At 39.6% G+C, this 21,777-nt stretch overlaps 1 protein-coding gene across 1 annotated transcript in view; it reads left to right on the top strand.

Annotated features, from left to right (window-relative positions):
* Positions 1–4,166: 4,166 nt before the first annotated feature.
* The window catches only part of ZNF18 (zinc finger protein 18), a 95,895-nt gene continuing 78,284 nt past the window's right edge, over positions 4,167–21,777 (top strand). The window contains exon 1 of the mRNA XM_001380695.5: positions 4,167–4,284. The gene's annotated coding sequence lies outside the window, so the exon portion shown is untranslated. The remainder of the gene's footprint in view (positions 4,285–21,777) is intronic.

Below are 21,777 nucleotides of genomic sequence, written 5' to 3'. Positions count from 1 at the left end.
CAGCGGCCCCTATTAATAATTCTTAGATTTTTTTTTCTTGTTGATCTATTTTCTAGGTCAACTATGAGACACGATATTTTCTTTTGTTTTTCAACATTTTTGACTTTGTTTTAACATTTCTTCTTGCCTTATGATGTCATTGATGTGATTCTATATTATTCAGATTTTTAGTGAATCTTGCTTGAGTAAGGTTTTGGACCTGTTGGGTCAAGGTATTAATTTTAGTTTTTTTCCTCAACTAAGTCCTTCAGTGGGCTGAATTTCAGACACAATGGCTGGCAAGATCTTTAGCTATACTCTTCCTTGGGTAGTGTGAATCTTTAAAACCACTCAGACTGTACTTTAGAAGATTTGATTTGGCTATTTCCTTATTGTAACAATGGAGATACTTGGTCTAACAGAATTAGGAATGTCTCAGGAACCTTACATTACTCCTTCCATACTTTACATATTGTGCTAGTCAAAGATCCACCTAACTCATGTTCTTTCTGTTCCTGACTTTCTTTCATCTCAGGTAAAGAGGTCTACCCTTGCTAAGTGACACCTATATTGTTACACACCTGATTGCCCAGGTCATATGCCCAGAAGCTTATATCTATGACAAATCAATGCTACCCTGAGAAAGAGAAGTACTCTGTTCTAGTAAGTATTTTCTGACAATTGATAAGAAATATCATGATATATATCATATTTTTTGATATTTGATTTGATAATTGATAAGAATGATCTCTTTTAGGATATAGTTCTGGCTGATCTTTTGTGTTCTTTCTTCTATCCTCAAAATAAAGACACTTGGCCTTAAGATCATTGACTTTCAGAGAGCTTTATATTCCTTGAAATAGTCCAGGTCTTCCTCAAATGACATGTTCTTTTTCTTCTGGGATGGTTAAGCACATGAAGGAAAAAGGTGACTTTGCTTTCTAATGGCATGAGATAGTTTTAATTTTACACACACACATTCTTTTACTTGGAAGAAAAGAGATTGACTTGTGTAATGTTAGAAATTTTAGGCTTCTGGGAGAGGTTATAATATTGTAATGGCTAAAAATGTGGCTACAGGATTTATGTAATATTGAACAATGGCCGCCAAGGAATTTACTTATGAAATTCCTAAAATGAGACACTCAAGTCAGAATGGAGTTTATGGAGGTTTAATCACACTGGAAGTAGAGAAAGGAGAGGGAGAGAAGGAGAGAAGAGAAAAGGGAAAGGGGCTACTCAACCTCTGACCAAGGCAGAGGGAGTTTTAGGCCCAAAGGCCCAGGTGGAAAGAATCAGTCCTTAACTCACGTGAGTGATCTGAAGGAAAGCTGTCTGCGGGCGTCCTCCCTCTCCAAGCTCCTCACACCAACCCCCCTAGCTCTCTCCACAGGAAGTCAGCGAATTCCAGAGGCTGTTCCCTACCTCACTTCCTGTGTCTCACAAATCCAATGGTTGGTTCTAGCTTGGCTTAGGACAGCCCAGGTGGGCAGTTAGTTATTTCTGATTTGTCATTGACTAGCGCATGCCCGTGTAGTGTGGGTGTGCACAATTTTTGGGTGCTAGACCAAGATGGAGACTTTTAAAATTCACACTTGGAGGTATTTCTGAATTCCTGAATGTTGGTAAAGAACACACTTTAGTTCCTATGGAAGATGGAGGAAGCACCTCCAATAAAGGTGATAAAAAATAAAAGATGATAAAGATTTTTTTTTTATCATTCCCCTTATCTGGTTCTCAGGAAGAGAAAATGTTGATAGATAAGCCAAGGAATCCTAAAATGATGGTATTAAGAGCATCTCAGTATCAATTTAGCTATTAGGACAAGTTTCAATTTAGATATTAGGATGTTTCATGCAAGAGGGATATGACTTTTTAACTTCTTTTCTAGAGTAGATTCTGATGAATGATGAAAATTGTTGTTTGTTCCATGAAGGTCATAATTTGTTACGTGGCCTTGATGTTCCTCATACTACTTCTGCTCATCATCACCACCTCATAAACAGGGGAAAGAATCTTTAACAGTGTTGGAGGTGTCTTCATCTGTGCTATGTCATTCATATTACTGGGACTGCTCTACTTCATTATCTCATTTTCATTTTCTTGCTTTAGGAGACCCATTATGAATTGAAAAGATATGACATTGTATATTATGTAAACTAGATGGTTAAGATCTTGGAAGGGAAGTGTATGGAGGAGAAAAAGCCTAGGATTTCTTGCTTTTGTCATCCTTTATATTTTTTCTTTCTTCTTTTTATTTTTGATGACTTTGGGGGATGGGAAAGGTAGTTTTCCTTTTTTCCTTCTTTTGCTTTTCCTGCTAGTAATGCCTATACTAGGAAGTAGGAAGGCCCTAAAAAATCTAAATGGTGAAAGGTCTTCTAGAATATCCTTATATTTTATTTAGAGATCTGCCCACCTACCAAAGGGTAGTATTTGTTTGGACCAGGACAAAAAAAGATCAATTCCCTAAAAGGCAGCAAAGCTATCTCTGTGATCTTAATGGCTCTTGACTCTCTTGATGCAGCTTTCTGATCACTTAAATGCATAAAAAAATCCCACCCATGTGTAGTCAGATACTTTAGCCTGATAGATCTCTGAAGACTGCAAGATGCTCAGATGATCAGAAACATTTCAGTACTGAGACAAGGGGGATTGTATCCAGATGAGCTTAGTGACACTGTATCAATCCATCAATTGATAAACATTTATTAAGCACCAGGCATTGTACTAAGTGCTGTGTCCTTTGCTGTTGTAGGGCAAAGGGCCCTTTTTTTGGTAAAATATCAAATCTGAATTAAAAGAAAATTGGGATTAGGTATCTTTCCTGGACTATTTGCTTTAGTCAGAGACAACATTCCTTTGCTTTTACATTTATTGTCTCCTCTGCCATCAGAGGCAGCTACATGGCTCAGAAGGTAAGAATGCTGGGCCTGGAGTCAGGAAAAACTGGGTTCATATCCAGCCTTATACACTGTGTGACCTTGGGCAAGTCACTTTAACCTCTCAATTTATTGGAAAAGAAGTGGCAAATTAACTCAATATCTTTGCCAAGAAAACTCTGTAGAAAGTATAGTCTATGGTCCACAAAGAGTCAGATTCTACTGAAAAACAAAATGTTATTTTAAAAAATCAATTTTATATCATTTTCAGGTCTTCATTCTCTTTCAGACTCCATGCCCCTCCCTGAGAAATCAAAACGGTTACAGGTATCAAACAAAACAAATTCTCACATTAGCCATGTCCAAAATATGTGTGTATATGTATGTATAATGTATAGTACGGTGCATATATATGTACATATATGTGATTCATGTTTCTTAATCTGAATCTATGAACTCTGTGTGTGTATGTTTGTTTTGAATGCTTCATTATGAGTCCCCAGGGATTTATGGTTGTTCATCCATACATTAAGCTGTTCAAGTTCCCAAGTGTTTCAAAATTGTTTTTCTTTATAATATTGTTATTGTAGAAATTATTCTTTTGGTTCTTTTCACTCTGAAATATGACCCTTCATTTCGTACAGCACATTAGAATTCCATCACATTCACATATCATTAGTTGTTGAGCCATCTCTCATTTTCTAATGTATTATTTATTTTTTCATTTTACACGTTGAAACAGTTTTTGGCAGTTGTTTTCTGATATTTTATGATTCATATTTTTCTCCCTCCCTCTCTTTCCCTCCTTCCCCAGGCTGTAAATAGTCAGATAAAGGTTATACCAGTGTTTTCATGCACGTATTTATTTTCATATTCTTCATTTCCAGACAGAAGGCACATATCAGGCATACAATAAAAAACTTATGTAGGAAATAAAAGTGGAAGATGGTATACTTTGATTTGCAATCAGATTAATAGTTTCTAATGCATTTTTAATATCCTGTTTAATATTATAGTTTTCAGTGTGTTCTTATTTCCCTTATTTGACTGCCAGTTGTTTGAAGGTGGGGTTCACAACTTTAAATCTGTAAGGGATCCCAAAAGTCAACTAATTAAACCTGTAAAACTTGTTTAAGAATGGAGCCAACCAGAGAGGTGCGGCCCCTTGGCAAAGGAGGCTTAGTTACAGGCGGGGCGGGGTTGGGGCAAGCACTTTAATCCTTCACAATGACTCCACCCCCTTTAGGTGATCCTCATCCTCTCCCTTCTCCTCTTCCCTACTCCGCCCCTTGGGGTGCCGGCTCTCCAGGTCACTGGGCTGGGGATGCGCGCGCAGCCTGTACTGCTTTCCCGGAAGTGAACTATTTGGAACCCTGTCGGCTTGTGGACGATTTTGATTTTGAGCCGCTATCAGAGAATCCAGGTAGGACCCCGAGCAGTCTCCAGGCATCCTGCACGCTCGGTGCTTGAGCTTGTCTGTGTCTTCATTTTTCCCGCTTCAGGGGCTGAGGGAGCCTAACTGAATTCCCTTCTTCTCCCTGTTCCTTTCCGTCTCCTTTCCCCCAGCCGTGTTGAGTTTGTGTGGCGGCGTGGGCATGTGGGGTATTGGGTGTCAGGGTGAGGAACGTGTGGAGAGTTAGCCTCTTGGGCACCTAGCTTCTTTCCAGACCTGCCTGTGGGGCTTCCAGGTTTGATGGAGGAGGGGATTATTCTGGCTGCTGGAAGGATGGGAGTAAAACTGAAAAGCTTAGCAACTCTGGTTTTAAGCTTGCTCTTGGGTACAATTTTAACTCCACTTGGTAACTTCTTGACAGGGCGGACCAGAGAACAAGCCCTAGGGAAATTTGGATGGTGTACTGGAAAAAGCACTCAACTCGAATTATATTCTTAGTTATGCTTCTCGATCGACTAGAATTTATTAAACGTTTACACTGTGCTTACACTGGGGAAGACAAAGAAAGGCAGAAACACGAACTCTACCCTGCAAAAACTCACATTCTGATTGGGGAGGTGTACAGAGTAGATGGGAATGCTGCTCTACCTATAGTGAGATTTAAGCTGTAAAGGAAGTCGTAAAGGAAACTCTGGATTCAAAGGGAGGGACGTGAAGTAGAGCATTACAGACTTGGAGATTGTTGTGAGGGAGGAACAGGAAGTAGACCACCGTGGGCTGTAGGGTTGTATGAGGAGGAGTGAAGTGTTAGAAGACTGGAAGATAGTAGAAGGATAGATTGTGAAAAGCCAGTGGCAGTTCTACAGTGTCCCAAAATCATAGTGCAATTTAAAGCAAAATTGTATTTGATCTTGGAGGTTGAATGAGGGGGTGGGGAGATGGTCAGATCCTAGCTTTTGGAAAATCCCTTTGGCAGCTGTGGAGAGGCTGGATTGGAGTGGGGAGAGACTTGAATTGTGGAGAACAATTTGAAGGCTCTTGCAACTAGTTCAGATGAGGAATGATAAGGGCAGCAATTAGGGCGGTGGCTGTATGAGTGGAAAGAAGAGAACATATTGAACAGAAATTGTAGAAGTAGAAATGACAAGATTTGGGTTGGGTTCAGTTGTTTTGGCTTGGATAGTGGAGTGAATGACATTAAGAATTGAGGAAAATGGGGCGGTTACTGAATCTTGATGACTGGAATGATTGCAGGGCTCTTAATGGTAATAAGTTGATTAGAGATCTTTAGGAGGGAATTTGAGGGAGAGATAATGAGTTCATTTGGGGACATCTTGAGTTTGAAATGTCCACAAATTAAGTGAGGTGGCCCAGGGTGGATTGAATCCAGAGAGGGAAAGAAGTCCTGAGTTCAAATGTGATGTCAGACACTTATTAACTGTGTGACCCTGAGCAAGTCACTTGACCCTCATTACCTCGTCTTTACACCTCTTCTATAGTATTTATTCTAAGGCAGAAGATAAGGGTTAAAAAAGACAATTAAAAAAACAAGAAATGTTCACAAATCACTTGGTGATATCGGACTGGTGTTGAGGAGAAAGATTGGGACTAGATTTGATCTCTAGCAAGTCCTGTATGGTACAGTGAAAGATCAATGACTTTGGCCTCAGAGAATTTGGAATTAAGATCCCAATTCGGATGCTTGCCATTTTTCTGAATTATGTAGATTAGAAGTTACATAATGTTTCCTTCATTTTCTCAGCTATAAAATGGAAGTTGGGATAGATGGCCTCAAAGATCCTTTTCAGTTCTAGGTCTTTGAATCAGTCAATTAAGCATTTATTAAATGTCTACTAGGTCAGTGTGTTAGATTCTGAGAAAAGAAAGACAGAAATGAAACATTTCTCCCATGAAGCTTGCATTCTATGAGGATAAGACAACATGTACATACTATACATAAATACTAAGTAGTAGGGTGAGGAAGACACGAGCAGTTGCAAGGATCAGGGAAGTTCATTTAGAATTTGCTACTTTTAGATCAGACTTGAAGAATGGAACAATTCAGTTAGATGGAGGGGAAGATAAAGGGGGAGGGTTCATGTGTGAGGAGCAGCAATAGGTTAAATTTAATTGGAATGTAGTATACAAAAGGGGAGTAGCAAATGAAGATCCTAGAAATATAGGCAGGAGCTAGAGAGCAATGCCTTAAAAATGCAAGTGTAAGAGTTGTTCCTATAGGAAATAGGGATCCATTGGAGCTTATTGAGTAAGAGAATGACATGGTCAGTCCTTTAAGGAAAATCATTTTGGCAGCAAGTGCAAAAGATGGGCTTGAGTGGTCAGTGATATAAGATAGGGAGACTAGTTAAGAAGCTATTGTAATAATCAAGGATAGAGACTAGTCAAGTCAGTCAACAAGCATTTATTAAATGTTTACTATGTACTGTAAGGGGTAAAAATTAAAGGGTTGGACGAAATTTATGAGTGTAGTCGCCATAAATTATTACCCAAGGCAGAATGACTTTTTATGGTATAGTATAGTAGTAGTCTTTCCGTAACCGAGCATGACGATTGTCTTTGTGCGCTTTCATCTGTGATGTAGATGAGTGTGCACAAAAAACACTTGTGCGTGGAAGGAGAATCAAGTGGAAAAGTCGATGCACAGAGACAGTCCCACTCTCTCGGCGTTGGAAGCCTGGGTCCAGTGGCACGAAAAATCATTACACCTGGAGACTTCCTCAGCTGCATTGGATGGCTGTGTTGTCTTTTGTGCTCCAATACGCCCTAAGCACTCCACAGTGCTTTGCTACGTTGCCCTCTCAGCCGTTGAACCTTCTTATTGTTTTCTTCCGTCTGTTCAGCCGAAGCAGTCTTCACATGCTGGGTGAGGAAAGCCTTAGTTCACCAGGGGTCTATGACCCAATGGCTACCCTCACAAGGTTTGGCTGGTCTGTCGAAGCCTTTGCCTGGGGTGTGGCCGCTGCTGCATGCTAGCAGCTACTAGGAGCCACAAGTGAGAGCTGGGTGTCAGGTGAGGGTCAGAGGTTGGAGAGGTGCCCTAAGAGGGCACAACAAGCCTTCCATACCAGAGATACTACTCCTCCCTGAGCACCCTATACACCCCATTTTTTAGTAGTTTTTTTATGTTAGTTTACTTACAAAAGGAGAAAGAATAAAAGTAGACAAAGAGGGCAGAGTAAGAAATCTAACTTAACAAGCTGGATTATTTGCCCAGGCCCTGGCTTTAATAGGGCCTCCTCCAAGAGGAGGGGCCCCTCCGGTTAGTACCTCTCCGAAAAAGCCAGGAAAAGGAGTCAGTCTTTTTCATTCATCCATGTGGTAGTTCTAAGGGAAAAATCCAAGAGCAATTCTAGGCCTCAAGCTGGAGCTTCTTCAAGATCAAGTTGGCTGTTGGGCAGCAGTGTATTGAGAGCCAGGTCTAGAGATGGGAGGTCCTAGGTTCAAATCTGGCCTTAGACATTTCCCAGCTGTGTGACCCTGGGCAAGTCACTTAACCCTCATTGCCTAGCCCTTACCACTCTTCTGATTCCAAGACAGAACGTAAGGGTTTAAAAAAAAAAAAGATCAAGTTGAGGGTGAAAGACCTTGTCACAGGAAGTTCTTGCCCCTTTTAAAGACCATTCCTTTCATCACTTCCTGTGCCTTCCTTCCACTTTTACATGGACCAATTATAGTCTATAAATTTTCTTGGGCTGCCCAGGGGGCAGTCATTGGGTTCTGATTCATCACCCACTTAAACATACATGGGTCTATACTTAAAGATAAGTGGGGTGTATTGCTTCTGGTGATTAAATCTAAAAATGGGCAGGGGAGAGTTAATCCCATCTTCACAGTACCAAGTACATAGAAAGACAAAAACATGGTCTCCTTGTCTTCAAGAAACTCACATTCTAGAGGGAGAGCAATATGCAAATAATTGTGCACATAAAAAATATTTATAGTGTAAATGGGAAATAATCCCAGAGGTAAGGTACCAGCATTAAGTGGGATGAGGAAAGTTCTCTTTTAGAAGCTGATCTGAAAGAAAGTCTGTATAGGAGGTAAGGAATGGGGATATGAAAGGTGCACTGGGGACATGCAATGAAAAGGCATGAAATAAGGAGACCTCCCTTCTGCCTTGGAACCAATATTTAGCATGAATGCTTATATAGAAGGTCAGGACCTTAATTTTTTTTTTAAACCATTATTGAAGGATCCATAAGAGTATATGAAGGGGAGGAAAGGACTAGTGAAATAGAGCTAAATAGAGAATTTTATATTTGATCCTGAAAGTAATAGGGAGCCACTAGTGCTTATTGAGGGGATGTATGTGATAATAATAATAACTTTACATTAAGAAAATCATCTTGGTTAAGCACCTACAATATACCAGGTATAGTGCTAAGCACTGGGGATACAAAGAAAGGTTAAAGGCTTAGGGCACTCATAATCTCAATGATGGTGAACATTTATGAGATTGAATGCCCCAGCTGCACTGTTAGACCTTATGTGAGTTGCCTTCTTACCCCAGAGGGGAGGGAGGAAATGCTCCCATTGGGTTTGTAAAATATAAATCAATATCAATAACTCTAGGTTCTTATTTTCCAGAGTTTTATTAATAATCACTAAAGATAGAGAAAGCAGATTAAAGCCTAATCCAACCTAACTGTATGTGGATTCTCCTGCTTGGCTCTCAACCCAGGCTGTCCCTCCCCATGTGAATGTGCATTCACATCCATTCATTCGGTGCAAGCATGCTAATGGGATGCTGGGTAAGATGAGCTATGTTGCACGAGCCTTGGGGAGTGAATTCTATCTACACAACTCTTCCTATGATTCCACTGGGAGGTGAGCATGTTGAAATCTCCAAAATTTACATGCCTAGTCTCCCCAGTGAATCATAACCAGCTGATATCTCTAGAGATCTCTTACTAGAGATTCATACAATATTGTACTTTCTAAGGGTAAATTACAATAATTTGGTGATATGAAGGAAATAAAAGAGAAAGAGAGAAAAACCAATGTTTGGTAGGCATATTGACAAAAAACCAATTGGGGGCAATCTCCTTTGGCATAAGAGTTTATATTTAGAGTAAGGGTAAGCATGCAAATGGGATGCTGGGTAAGAAGAGCTGGGTTGCATGAGCCTTGGGGAATGAATTCAGTTTACTAAGGCTGCTGGGCAGAGTGGTGGATCATGTGAAAAAATTACCCTCGGGCACAGTGGAGAGGGGGAATCAAGTGTTAAACTGGAGTAGGGAAAGAAGCAAGAAGACTACTTAGACCTGTGTTGGTGAGCCTATTGAACGCATGCTGGAGGGCGGGGCCACACCTTTCCCCCTCTCCATGCACCTGAGGACATTTTTTCACATCACCTGCCCCTCTGCCCTATGACTCAATGGGAGCATTTCCTCCCTCCTCTGTCTGTGGTAAAGGGATGGGAGGGACTTGTGTGTGGTGTGAGGGTGCAGTTTGGGCACTCAGTTTCTAAAAGGTTCTCTATCACCAATTTAGACTATATAGTTTAGGCAAGAAATAAAAAGAGATTGTAATAGAGTAGCAGCTGTGAGCAGAGATAAAGAGATATTACATATGTAGAAACAATAACACTTGACAACAGAGGATATATGGATTGGAGAGTTGAGGATGACACCAAGACTGTGAACCTGGGTGACTGGGAGGAAGGTGACACTCTTGATAGTAATAGGGTGATTTTCAATAGGAGAAGGTTTTTGAGTAAAGATAATGAATCAAGATTAATGACCCTTATAAAGAGTTACTGATTGATGGTGGTAGAGTCTGAAAGTAGTAATAGGGAGCAAGGAGTATTCCAACTCTCCCATTATAACATGGAGGGGTGGAGAGGAAGGTCAAGGACAGGAGTAAAATTTCATTTAATGCTAGAAAAGTGGTCAGGGATGTATTGTTATCAGGAGGTAGGGAGGTCTCAGTGAAAGCCAGAAGATGATTGTAATGATAAAGGAAAAGGTCTATGATATATAAAGACCATTGTGAAATTTTATTTTCTTATCCAAACTGTCACTCCTGTTGATTTATTTATTCACATTTAAAGTCATGAGTTAGGTTTATATTTTCTTCCATTTGTCTCTAATATTGTTCCCCCCTCTTTTCTCTTGTAAACACAGCATTATATTTCTTTTCTTAAGTTTTCAATTTAATTTAATTTAAATTTGATAAGTTAATAATATTTTTCCATTTTTCATATTATTTATGATTTTTCCCAACCCTCTTTCTTACCTCTCCTGGAGCTGTCAAACAATTCCACTGGGTTATACATGTATCATTGTTCAAAACCTATTTCCATATTATTATTTTCAGTTAAGTGAGCTTTTAAAGCCAAAACCCCAATCATATCCCCATCAAATCATGTGATTGATAACATGTTTTTCTTTTGCATTTCTACTCCCACAGTTCTTTCTCTGGATGTGAATAGCATTCTTATCATAGACCTTACCAGAAAATATCTCTCTCATTCCCCTTCATTTTTCCTAGACTTTCATTCTTTGATTCCCACCCCTGACAATTTTTTCAAACCCTTATCTTCCATCTTAAAATCAATACCATATGGTGCTGGGGAAGAAGTGAGATAAGAGCTAGGTATGGGGAAGTTAAGTGACTTGCCCAGGAGCATACATTGTAGAAATGTTTGAGACCTAATTCGAAACCAGGACCTCCTGTCTCTAGGCCTGACTTTCAATCCACTGAGCTACTTATCTGCTTTCTTTTATTCTCTGTATTCCTTTATAATCAGAACTTCCATGGTATGTTAGATTTAAAATAGTGAAGCCCATAAACTGTAGTGAGTTAAAATGGTGGAAGATAAAAATTGTGATAGATATAAGAGAGGGTGAGTAAATTTGACCACAGAAAATATGTTTCACTACAGTGTCTTGGTTTTAAATCAAATATAAGGTGGTCGCCAGGGAAATACCAATTATTCAAATACCCAAGTCAACTGGATTTTATAGAGATTTTTAATTAATAATATGAGGAATTAGAGAAAGAGTAGGAAAGGAATAATTATGAAGGGCCTCAAGCCAATATGGCCTAGACCTGAGTCTTAAGAGAGAGAATCAGTCAGTCTTTTAACACTCACCACAAGGTCTGCCTAAATAAGGATTCTAGTGACACCTGGCCAGCTCCATCTCAGCTGACTTCACCAGAGAGCCTTCCAGCCAGAGACTTTTCCAAAGGGCCTCTCTCCAGAGCCTCCAGAGGGACAGAGCCCCCTTAGAGGAGCTCCAGCGAGACTTTCTTAGAGATTGTCCTCCAAGAGCTTCCCTTCTCCAGAGCCTCTCTCAAGAGATTCTTCCCAAGTGATCCTCATCAGAGATCCTCCAAAAGGATTTCTCCAAAAGGATATATATCCTCAAGAGATTCTGATTTTTCTTATATAGGGGTTTTTCTCCCATGTCACCTCCCCTAAGTCCCTACATCTACCAATCACTGTAGACGCTTTCCAAAGGACTGCCCATCTAAATTCCTGCTAAGTCGACCAATCTCCTCAGTAAGTCTGAATCAAAAAAATGTTGCTGTGTCGACCAAGATCCTCAGTAAGTCTGAATGAGAGAGAAAACACAGCTGAGTCAACTAATCTCATCAAGAGAAAACTTGCCCAACCCTTTTAGGTACCTAGCATCCCATTGTATCAATTCTTGTATCAATTCTAAAAACAGGCCTGGCTCAAAGAACTCCTTGTTTTATTATAAGCATGGGTCCAAGAACTTTCATTGTTTAGCAAGGAGTTTTCTCTCCTAAAGCAGTCTTAAGTACGGGTAGAGTAGGGGTCCTCCCATAGAAAGGAGTTTTCTCCCCTAAAGCAGTCTTAAGTATGACTGGAGTAGAGGTCCTCCCATTTCTGATCCTGGCGAGTTCTCACATCAAAATGGGGAATGTTTCTCAGTAGGGAATTTGTTCCAATTAAGAATTCCCCGATGGGGAAATTTTTAACATTGACAAGTCTGGGAGATTTCAAGATTTACAACCTCTCCCTGATGATCATTGGGAGACTAGTCTCCCCATTGATCATTTAACATAAGCTATTTGTAATCCTCAATGCACTTCTAACTATAGATATACATGATCTTCAAATTTCTAAGAGGAATTAGAATAGTGAGAGAGGAATAGTAAAGAAAAGAAAGCAAAACCAGTGTTTTGCTAGGCGCATTGACAGAAAGCCAAATTAGGGGCAGTCCCTTTTGGCATAAATGTGTACATTTACAATAAATATTCACTCAAAGTTCAGTTCAATCAATCATATCCAAAGTTCATTCTTGATCTTCTTGATGAAGTGTAGGTTTTCCGTCATCTTTCTGCAACAGTTCATTCTCTGGATATAAAAGTTTCAAGCTTCTTTCTTGAATATCTTTTCTTAAACAAAATCAAAATCTTGAATTTTTATAAAAGTACATTCTCAAATAAAAAATTCAAAATTCAAAAATTCTTAGATTTTAAATTAAAATACAATCCCCCCTGAAGTAGGTGTTAAAAAACATTCAGTTCAACTCGGAATGCAATGTTGAGTTATGGGGGTGTATGAGTCAATTATCAGAAGAAGAGAAAAATAATCAAAAACATAAGGAAAAATTCAAAATAGGCCCTTGTATAGGTCCAATATAAAGTAATTTCTATCCAACAAGTATGTAGGACAGAATTCAATAATATGTCATTTAGCCATTTGCAGCCAAGACTACAGGAAGTTGCCATAATATAAGAAGACAAGAATTAGAATTCTATTTTGATAGGGAAATGTCATTCCTTTGTATGATTTTTTTGTCATTCTTAGGGATACAGGGAGCCAGCATGATAGTCAAATTTTGTACTTGTATGAGTACTTCGCAGAGAGTGTAGATACAAGGAAGTCCTACGACTTAACATAAGTCAAGCGTTGCAACCTCGAGTCTCCCATTAGTATTTCCTGTGTGCTCTTTTTTTGGCACTATTCAGATTATATACTGTGCTCCTTATTTTTTATCCCATTTTCTGGAATCATACATATATATTAATCACAATCCTATAATATTTTATCAATAAATGGCAGGTTCCCATAGTTTAAAGCTTTTAGGTATATATTGATATTATAGCAAGAATATATATTAACTTCTATTACTGCAGGAAAAAATATTAATATTAATTATGTGTACCTTCAGTACAAAAATGAGAAAAAATCAAATATTCTAATCAAAATAAAGAAAAGAAATAAGAAAAATAAGAAAAAATTCAGTAATTCAATGTGTTCTAAAAAAAAAGCATCCACTTATCTAAGGATTATTATCTCCAATGCATGTAACAAGTTTCAGTCAATCAGTCTCAGCAGAAGATGCATTCTTCACATGTGAGCACTGAATCCAAGAGTCCTTTCCTCCAATCTTTATGGATGTTGGAGTAATTAACAATATTTGGAATGGTCCTTCCCACGAAGGCTGAGTTGCTCTGGTACGCTTGAAATTCTTAATATAAACTTTATCTCCTGGATTCAGGTCATGCAGAGAAAAGTCTAGTGGTCCAGCTTGTACTGCAGTTCTGGATTCATGAAGTTCATGTAGTTTGTGCTGTAACTCCTGTATATAGGAAGCAATAGTAGTATCTCCCCCTAATAGTGAGGTATATGCCGGAGAGAAAGGCTTAGCCTGTATAGGTGGATGTCCAGAAAGCATCTCAAATTGTGAAATATGTAAGTCTCCTCTAGGCCTGCTTCTAAGATAAAATAGGGCCAGAGGGAGAATTTCAGGCCATTTTAAATGGGTGTCAGTGCATATTTTGCCAATCGTAGTTTTAAGTTCTTTGTTCATCCTCTCTACTTGGCCTGAGCTCTGGGGATGACATGGAACATGAAATTTTGGAGTTATTCCCAAGCAAGAATATATCTGATTTAGAAGAAGGCGTATTCCTTTTTATCCCTATTTATTTTTCTCCATATGTCTATTATTTCTAATTTTTCTAAGATTTCATTCACTTCTTTTACCTTTTTCTTATTTATTTTTTGATTTGATTTATCTAAATTTGATAATGGTTGGTTTAAGTCTCCCACTAATATGGTTTTACTGTCTATTTCTTCCTTCAATTCTCCTAGTTTCTCCATTAGAAATTTGGGTGCTATATTATTTGGTGCATACATGTTGATTAATGATATTTCCTCATTGTCTAAAGTCCCTTTTAACAAAATATAATTACCTTCCCTATCCCTTTTGATCAGGTCTATTTTTGCTTTGGCTTTATCAGATATTATGATTACCATTCCTGCCTTCTTTCTATCAGTTGAGGCCCAGAAGGTCTTACTCCATCCTTTAATTCTGACCTTGTGGGTGTCAACCCGCCTCATGTGTGTTTCTTGAAGACAACATATGGTAGGGTTTTGGATTCTAATCCATTCTGCTATTCGTCTACATTTTATGGGTGAGTTCATCCCATTCATGTTCAAAGTTATGATTGTCATTTGTGGACTCCCTGGCATTTTGATAGCCTTCCCTAATTCTAACCTTTTCTTCTTCGGCTGTACCTTTTAGTCCAGTGATTTACTTTGAATCAGTCCCCCTTGTCCCCTCCCTTGATGTTTCCCTTTTTAGTCCCTCCCTTTTTGTTCCCTCCCCCTCCCCCCTCTCTTTCCCTCCCCTTTTGTTTTTCCTCTCCCCCTCCCCCCTTGGTTTTCCCTTCTCCCTACCCTTGTTGGGTAAGATAGAATTCAAGATCCCAATGGATCTGGATGTTTTTCCCTCTCAGAGTTGATTTTCCTGAGATTAAGGTTTAAGTAAAAAACCCTCTCTTCCTCTCCTTCTTATAGGAGTTTTCTTCCCCTCCCCTTCCCATGTGAATCTTTGTGTGAGAAAGATTATTCTATTTGGTCTTTCTTTACCCCCTATTTATACATTATATTTTCCCCACATGTTAGTATACATAGATTGATATAAATGTTGTCCTTATAGAAGAGAGTTTGAGTAAAAGAAGAAGATAACATTTTACCCCTTTCCTTAATATTTACCTTTTCAGGTATTCCATGCTCTTTGATTTTCGGTATCAAACTTTCCACAGAGCTCTGGTCTTTTCTTTGCAAAAAGTTGGAAGTCTTCTATTTTGTTGAATGCCCATACTTTCCCTTGGAAGTATATAGTCAGTTTTGCTGGGTAGCTGATTCTTGTTGAAGACCCAGCTCTCTTGCCTTTCTGAAGATCATGTTCCATGCCTTACGATCATTCAGAGTAGAACTTGCAAGGTCTTGTGTGACCCTGATTGGCATTCCTTTATATCTAAATTGTCTTTTTCTGGCTTCCTGTAGGATTTTTTCTTTTGTTTGAGAGCTTTGGAATTTGGCAATTACATTCCTGGGAGTTGTCTTTTGGGGGTTTAGTGTAGAAGGTGTTCTGTGAGCTCTGTCAGTGGCTGTATTTCCCCCTTGTTCTAGAATCTCTGGGCAGTTTTCTTTGATTATATCTTGTATCACCATGTCAAGTTTGGTGTTTATTTCTGGCTTTTCTGGGAGTCCAATTATTCTTAAATTATCTCTTCTCCCTCTATTTTCCAGATCTGTCACCTTGTTGGTGAGATATTTTATGTTCTCTTCTAATTTCTTGGTATTTTGGCTTTGCTTTATTAATTCTTGCTCTTTTACACGATCGTTGTCTTCCAGCTGCCTGATTCTGGCCTTTAAAGCCTGGTTTTCCTTTTCAGTTTGGTCACACCGGTTTTGCAGATGTGTGAATTTCTTTTGCATTATTTCCCACTTTTCCTCCCAGAAGGCTTCCATCTTTTTGGTCATTTCTGATTCAAATTCTTCATGGGTTTGTGGAGAGTTTCCATTTCCTTTGGAAGGTTTCGGAGCATTTTCTTGTATATTGTCTTCTATCTCCTCTGTATTTTGTATTTTGGTTCCATAGAATGTGTCCAAAGTCGCCCCTTTCTTCTTATTTTTCTTGGGATTTTGGGGCTTCTGTGCTTCTGTGGAGTTTGCCATCTCTGAATGGGGAGGATTAGCTTTTCTTATCTCTTGTCTGGTGTTCAGAGGCTTTAGTCCTGGGCAGATTGTCGGTTCTATGAGCTTTCCCTGGGTTAAATTGAGTATGGGCAATGACTTTCACTGGAACTGGAATGGAAGGGTCGGACCAGGGGGCCACACTCTACCCCGGCTCTATCTGCTTCCCTGCAGGAGTCGGGTTGCTTTCCGGAAGTTGCCTTCAGAATAGCTGGCCATGAGGCTGTTTTGTTGGCCCTGAGGGTTGCTGTTGTTTCAGAGGACCCTGCTCTCTGCAGGGGATGGGCCATGGCTTCCGGGAGCTCCGAGGGCAGTGACTTTCACTGGGACTCGGATAGAAGGCCCTGAGGGTTGCTGTTGTTTCAGACGACCCTGCTCTCTGAGCGGGGCGGGGCTGCGGCTTCCCGGAGCCTTGGACTCTGCGCTCCTACCCCTTAGGTTCGAGTGATTTCAGGTTCTGGCTTTTGAGGGGGGCCATACCTTTTGATCCAGGTCCAGGTCCAGGAGGAGGATTCCCAGGGTCTATGCTGTTGATCGTTTTGAATTTCGGCGCCTTAGGAGCTTATAGTTTGAGATCGGTCGGGAAGGGTTTTGAGGAGATCTGAACTTTAGCTTTCTCTAAGCCACCATCTTGACCGGAAGTCTCTATATCTGATTTAGAACAGAATCAGTAAAAATGAAATCTATCTGTAGATGTTCAAAAGGTGTGTAAGCCAGAGGACGTCCACCAAAGGCTTTTCCACAAAATGCATGTTGGTTATATACCTGGCAGGTAGAACAGGCTGAACATACTTTAGAGGCTATGGTAGTTATACCGGGGGCTATCCATACTCTCTTAACAGAGTCCACGATGCCGTGGGTGCCAAAATGACCATTTTTATGAATAGATTGGCAAATTTGTTTATAGAAACTTATAGGGAGCAGGGGTTTTCCTTCAGATGACACCCACACTCCATTAATTTGTTTTGCTTTGAATTTTTGTTTCCATTTTCCCACTTCCTTTTCATTATAGGAAAGTGGTAAATTTAAATCATTAGTAGTTGTTAATGTTAAAATTAATTCAGGCCCTTCTATGGCTGCTAGCTTTGCAGCAGCATCTGCTCGATCATTTCCTCTAGAGACAGGGTCAGTGCCACCTGTATGGGCAGAACAATGAACTACAGCTAGGGCTTCAGGAAGCTGGAGAGTAGAAAGAACTTCATTAATAATTTCTGCATTAGCTATAAATTTTCCAGCTGAGGTTAAAAATCCTCTCTGGAGCTATAACATTCCAACTGTGACAAATGCCAAAAGCATATCTAGAATCTGTATAAATTGCTGCCTTTTTAATCTTGGCAATTATACAAGCTTGTTTTAGAGCTATGAGTTCTGCTCCTTGAGCGCTAATGTTAGAAGGTAGTGAAGCTGACCATTCAGTGGCAAATTCTGAGACTACGGCAGCTCCAGTGTAACGTATGCCATCTCTCATAAAAGAGGAACCATCGGTAAATAAAATCAGATCTGCATTGTCTAAGGGAGTGTCCAAGAGATTATCTCGAGGCTTTTCTGCCATGGACACTAATGTTTCACAATTCTGTAATGGTTCTCCTGAAGTTGGTAAATCTGGAAGCAAGGTTTCAGGGTTAAGAGTAGTACAGCGTTTTAGAGTAATGTTTTCACTATTTAGTAAGGTTATTTCATATCTTGTAATTCTCTGATCCGAGAATGCCTGTGTTCTATGTTTTATCAACAATGCTTCTACCTCATGTGGGCACATTATTGTTAATGGACATCCCAATACTAAACCAACAGTTTTTGTTACTAGTAAGGCTGTAGCAGCTACTCCTCTAAGACATGGTGGTGCTCCTGCTGCTACTGGGTCCAATTTAGCAGAATAATAAGCAATTGGGCACTGAGAAGGTCCCAAAGTCTGAGTTAACAAGCCAGAAGCTACTCCTCTTCGCTCATGCACATAAAAAGTAAATGGCTTGTTGTAATCTGGGATGCCTAGAGCAGGGGCAGACATGATAGCCTTTTTTAGCTCTGATAGAGCTGACAGGTGTTCAGGCTCTAATTTGAGGGGTTCAGGAACCGAATCCTTTGTTAATGCTATAAGGGGTTTAGTAATTTCCCCATAGCAAGGAATCCATTGTCTGCAAAACCCTGTTGCTCCTAAAATTGCTCTCAACTGTTGCTTAGTAGTAGGAGCGCTTAAATTTTGAATATTCTCAATTCGTTTTGGAGAAATATAACGAGCATCCGCAGTCAGGATGAATCCCAAATATTCTACTTTTTGGAGACACCATTGAACTTTATCCTTAGAGATTTTATGTCCTCTTTTGTACAATTCCAAAAGAAGGTGTTTGCTATCTTCTTGACACGTTTCTGCGTCTGTTGAAGCCAAGAGTAGATCATCTACATATTTGATTAATTTGCTATTTTTAAATGTTATATTGTCTGTGTCTTGGCTCAAAATTTGCTCAAATAAACTCGGACTTTCCACATAACCCTGTGGCAGCCGACTCCATGAATATTGTGAGCCCTTCCAGGTAAAAGCAAAAATATGCCTGGAGTTCTCATGTATAGGTATGGAAAAGAAAGCTGAACACAAGTCTACTACTGTAAAGTATGTAGCTGTGTTTGGAATAGAGGAAATAATAGTATTTATGTTAGAAACTATGGAGTGTCTCTTTATAACGTGATTATTCACTGCCCTCAGATCCTGTACGAATCTATAGAGGTGCTTGCCATCTTTTTGGTTTTTTAACTGGCAGGATGGGCGTGTTGTATTCAGATTTGCAAGGGATTATTATTCCCTGTTCTAGTAATGAGTTAATAACTGGTGTAATACCCTCAATTGCCTCCTTTGAGAGGGGATACTGAGGGATAGAAGGAGGTGGGCTAGATTTAGTTTTTATCTGCACGGGAACAGCAGATTTAAGTAAGCCTACATCAGAAGAAGATGTGGCCCAAAGAGAATCCGGTATGTCCTTAGGTATTTCAAAAGTGGAAGGCTCTTTTGCCTCCTGATTTTCCAAAAGAAGTACAGGGAGTAAATTTAAAGATTCCTCTGGTACTTCCAATGATAAAGAACCATCTGGTGAACAAATTATTGTGGCTCTGAGTTTGCATAGAAGGTCTCTCCCCAGCAAATTTAAAGGGGAGTCAGGCATTAAAAGAAAGGAATGTTGTACCTCTAGCGGTCCTACAGACACCATTCTAGGGGCAAGTTTTTCAACTCTTTGGGGTATTCCTTATACCTCACTACACTTTGTGAATCAACGGAATAACAATTTAAATCTGGTACATTCTTCAGTACAGACCTGGTAGCTCCAGTGTCTAATAGACAATCATAATAGGTGTTACCCACCTTTAAGGTAACATGGGGTTCATTAGTATGAGGAGGTGTAAAAAATAGACTCGAATACAGGACTACAATCCCCATGAGCCTTTGCTCCACTTCCCCAGAATGCCTTGTAATCTCACCTGGGCCGAGATCGAGAAGGTATTTAAGTTGATTCAAAGGCTTTTGAGGGCTCTTGGCTCTTTTTGGACTTCCGTTTGGAGCAGGCTCGTCTCTTGCGTGATGTGAGGTTATTTTGTCTAGGCCTCTGGCCTAGGCACATGTTTCTTACTTGTATGTTCCTTAATCTTCAGCCTTTAATAAACCTCTAAAAAATATAATACTCCTTGCAGAGAGAAACTAATTTCTACCTGCCTCAGATGCCTCGGTCTCCCCGTCTCCCCTAAATTTTAATCTTTACAGATGGCAACCACTAGATTGGATGAGAACTTCTCAAAATTTTTTTAGCCTAGAGAATTTTTTTTAAAGCCAAAGTTCTCCGAGATGCTCTTTAGAAAACCATCTTGATCAGCTCCTGCCTGCGGCCCTCTCCGGCTCCTGCTTCTGCTCCTGGCCTCTCACCTGGTGCCCGAGCTGTGCTCCAGCTCCCGGCCCGACCCACCCCACCCCGGCGGTCTGTCTCTCACCCATCTGGCCTCCGACCCAGCCGGCTCATCACCCAGATCCTTGGAGCAGATTGCTGAGGACTCATTGCGACCAGCTGGTAACAGTATTGGCCACGTGGGTGGAGGGGAGAGAAGAGAGGGAAAGGAGACTGGGCAATTTTCCCTTAGGCTAAGCCTCCACGTGGATGGGGGTATTGGCCACAGGATGATCAGAGAGGGGAAAGAGAGAAAAGACTAGAGAGAAGAAATAGACTTTTCAAACAGAAACCTAAAAAGCAATGGGCTGTTTAAAAGCATTTTTGACTCTTCTGGCAATTTCATTGATTTTGCCTGCCTGTCAGGGAGCAGACTCAGCCCAAAGATTCAACTTTAACTTTGGGGAGGAAAATGGGTGGCCCAGCGAACTGGAAGCCAGGCCCAGAGACGGGAGGTCTCTAGTTAAAATCTGGCCTCCGATGCTTCCCAGCTATGGGGCCCTGGACGGATCCCTTGAACCCCATAGCCTAGCCTTTACTACTCTACCTTCGGACAATAGACATTTAAATGGATAATTAAAAACAAACAAACAAACCAAAAAAACCCCCAAGGAACTTTGAAGAGACTAAAGGCTATATTCTAAGGCATTTCAGACTCCAATGGTTTATAAAAAAAAATCTCTGTATTCTATTGCATTGTTTTGTTTAAGGTTTAACTTTGTGATTTTAAGTTCATATATTACTGGATTCAATATTATTCTGTGAACTGAAGGTTGATTGAATTTATTTTGAATGTACTGAGTTTTGAAATTCTGTTGTTTTTCCCCTATAACTGTTGAACAAATATTGTTGTGAATAAGCCCATATATGAAAAAACAGCTTTTTTTTTTATTTTGCTGAGGATAGATGGACTTCAGAACTGGTTATAATTGTATTAACAACCTTTGGAAAATTTAATGTGCTAAATATAAATACCTCAAATGATTTGATTTTAAGGGTTTTTTAAATATGATTTTTGGAATTTTTTTTTAAACAATCTGGTTATTTTTGCCTGCTCCTACCACGAGGTAAGGCCCATTACAGTAGCTGAAGTGAAATGTATTTTATAACCCCCAACCTTCCCACATGTGAATGGAAGTTGGGCAGTTAATCTCAGGGCATTTGTATCCCTATAAGCCTCCAAGAAAAAGGAGCACCCCTTTATTTATGCTCTTCAGCTCACTATTTTACTTCTACCAGAATGATATATAGATTTCTTGATTATGTTCTAAACCCAAGATGAGTTTTACTTTGTTTTAAAAAATATGTTTAAATATCAAGGTTGAAGGATTGCTATGTTTGTAAAAATTGTGACAAATGTCCATCAATTCATAGGTTTTAAAAATGTCATACAGCAACTTATGTGAAATATGAAAGTGTGTTTGTTTGCTATTGTAATTAATTAGGCTATTGAGAATTTGGGGGATTTTGATATCTACATATTTGTACTACTGTATTTTTAAAAATGAAAAATTGTTAACCTTGTTCAATTCATTTGCCTTCTACTCACAGTGATCATGGCCAGACACAAAGAGGAAACGGATCTCATTTTTTGGTGAGAAAGCCTTGTATTTT

Source organism: Monodelphis domestica, chromosome 2 (assembly GCF_027887165.1).
Source record: "Monodelphis domestica isolate mMonDom1 chromosome 2, mMonDom1.pri, whole genome shotgun sequence".
In the NCBI taxonomy this organism is placed as follows: Eukaryota; Metazoa; Chordata; class Mammalia; order Didelphimorphia; family Didelphidae; genus Monodelphis; species Monodelphis domestica.
The sequence above is the reverse complement of the archived record's forward strand: the minus strand, read 5'-3'. Positions and strand labels throughout refer to the sequence as shown.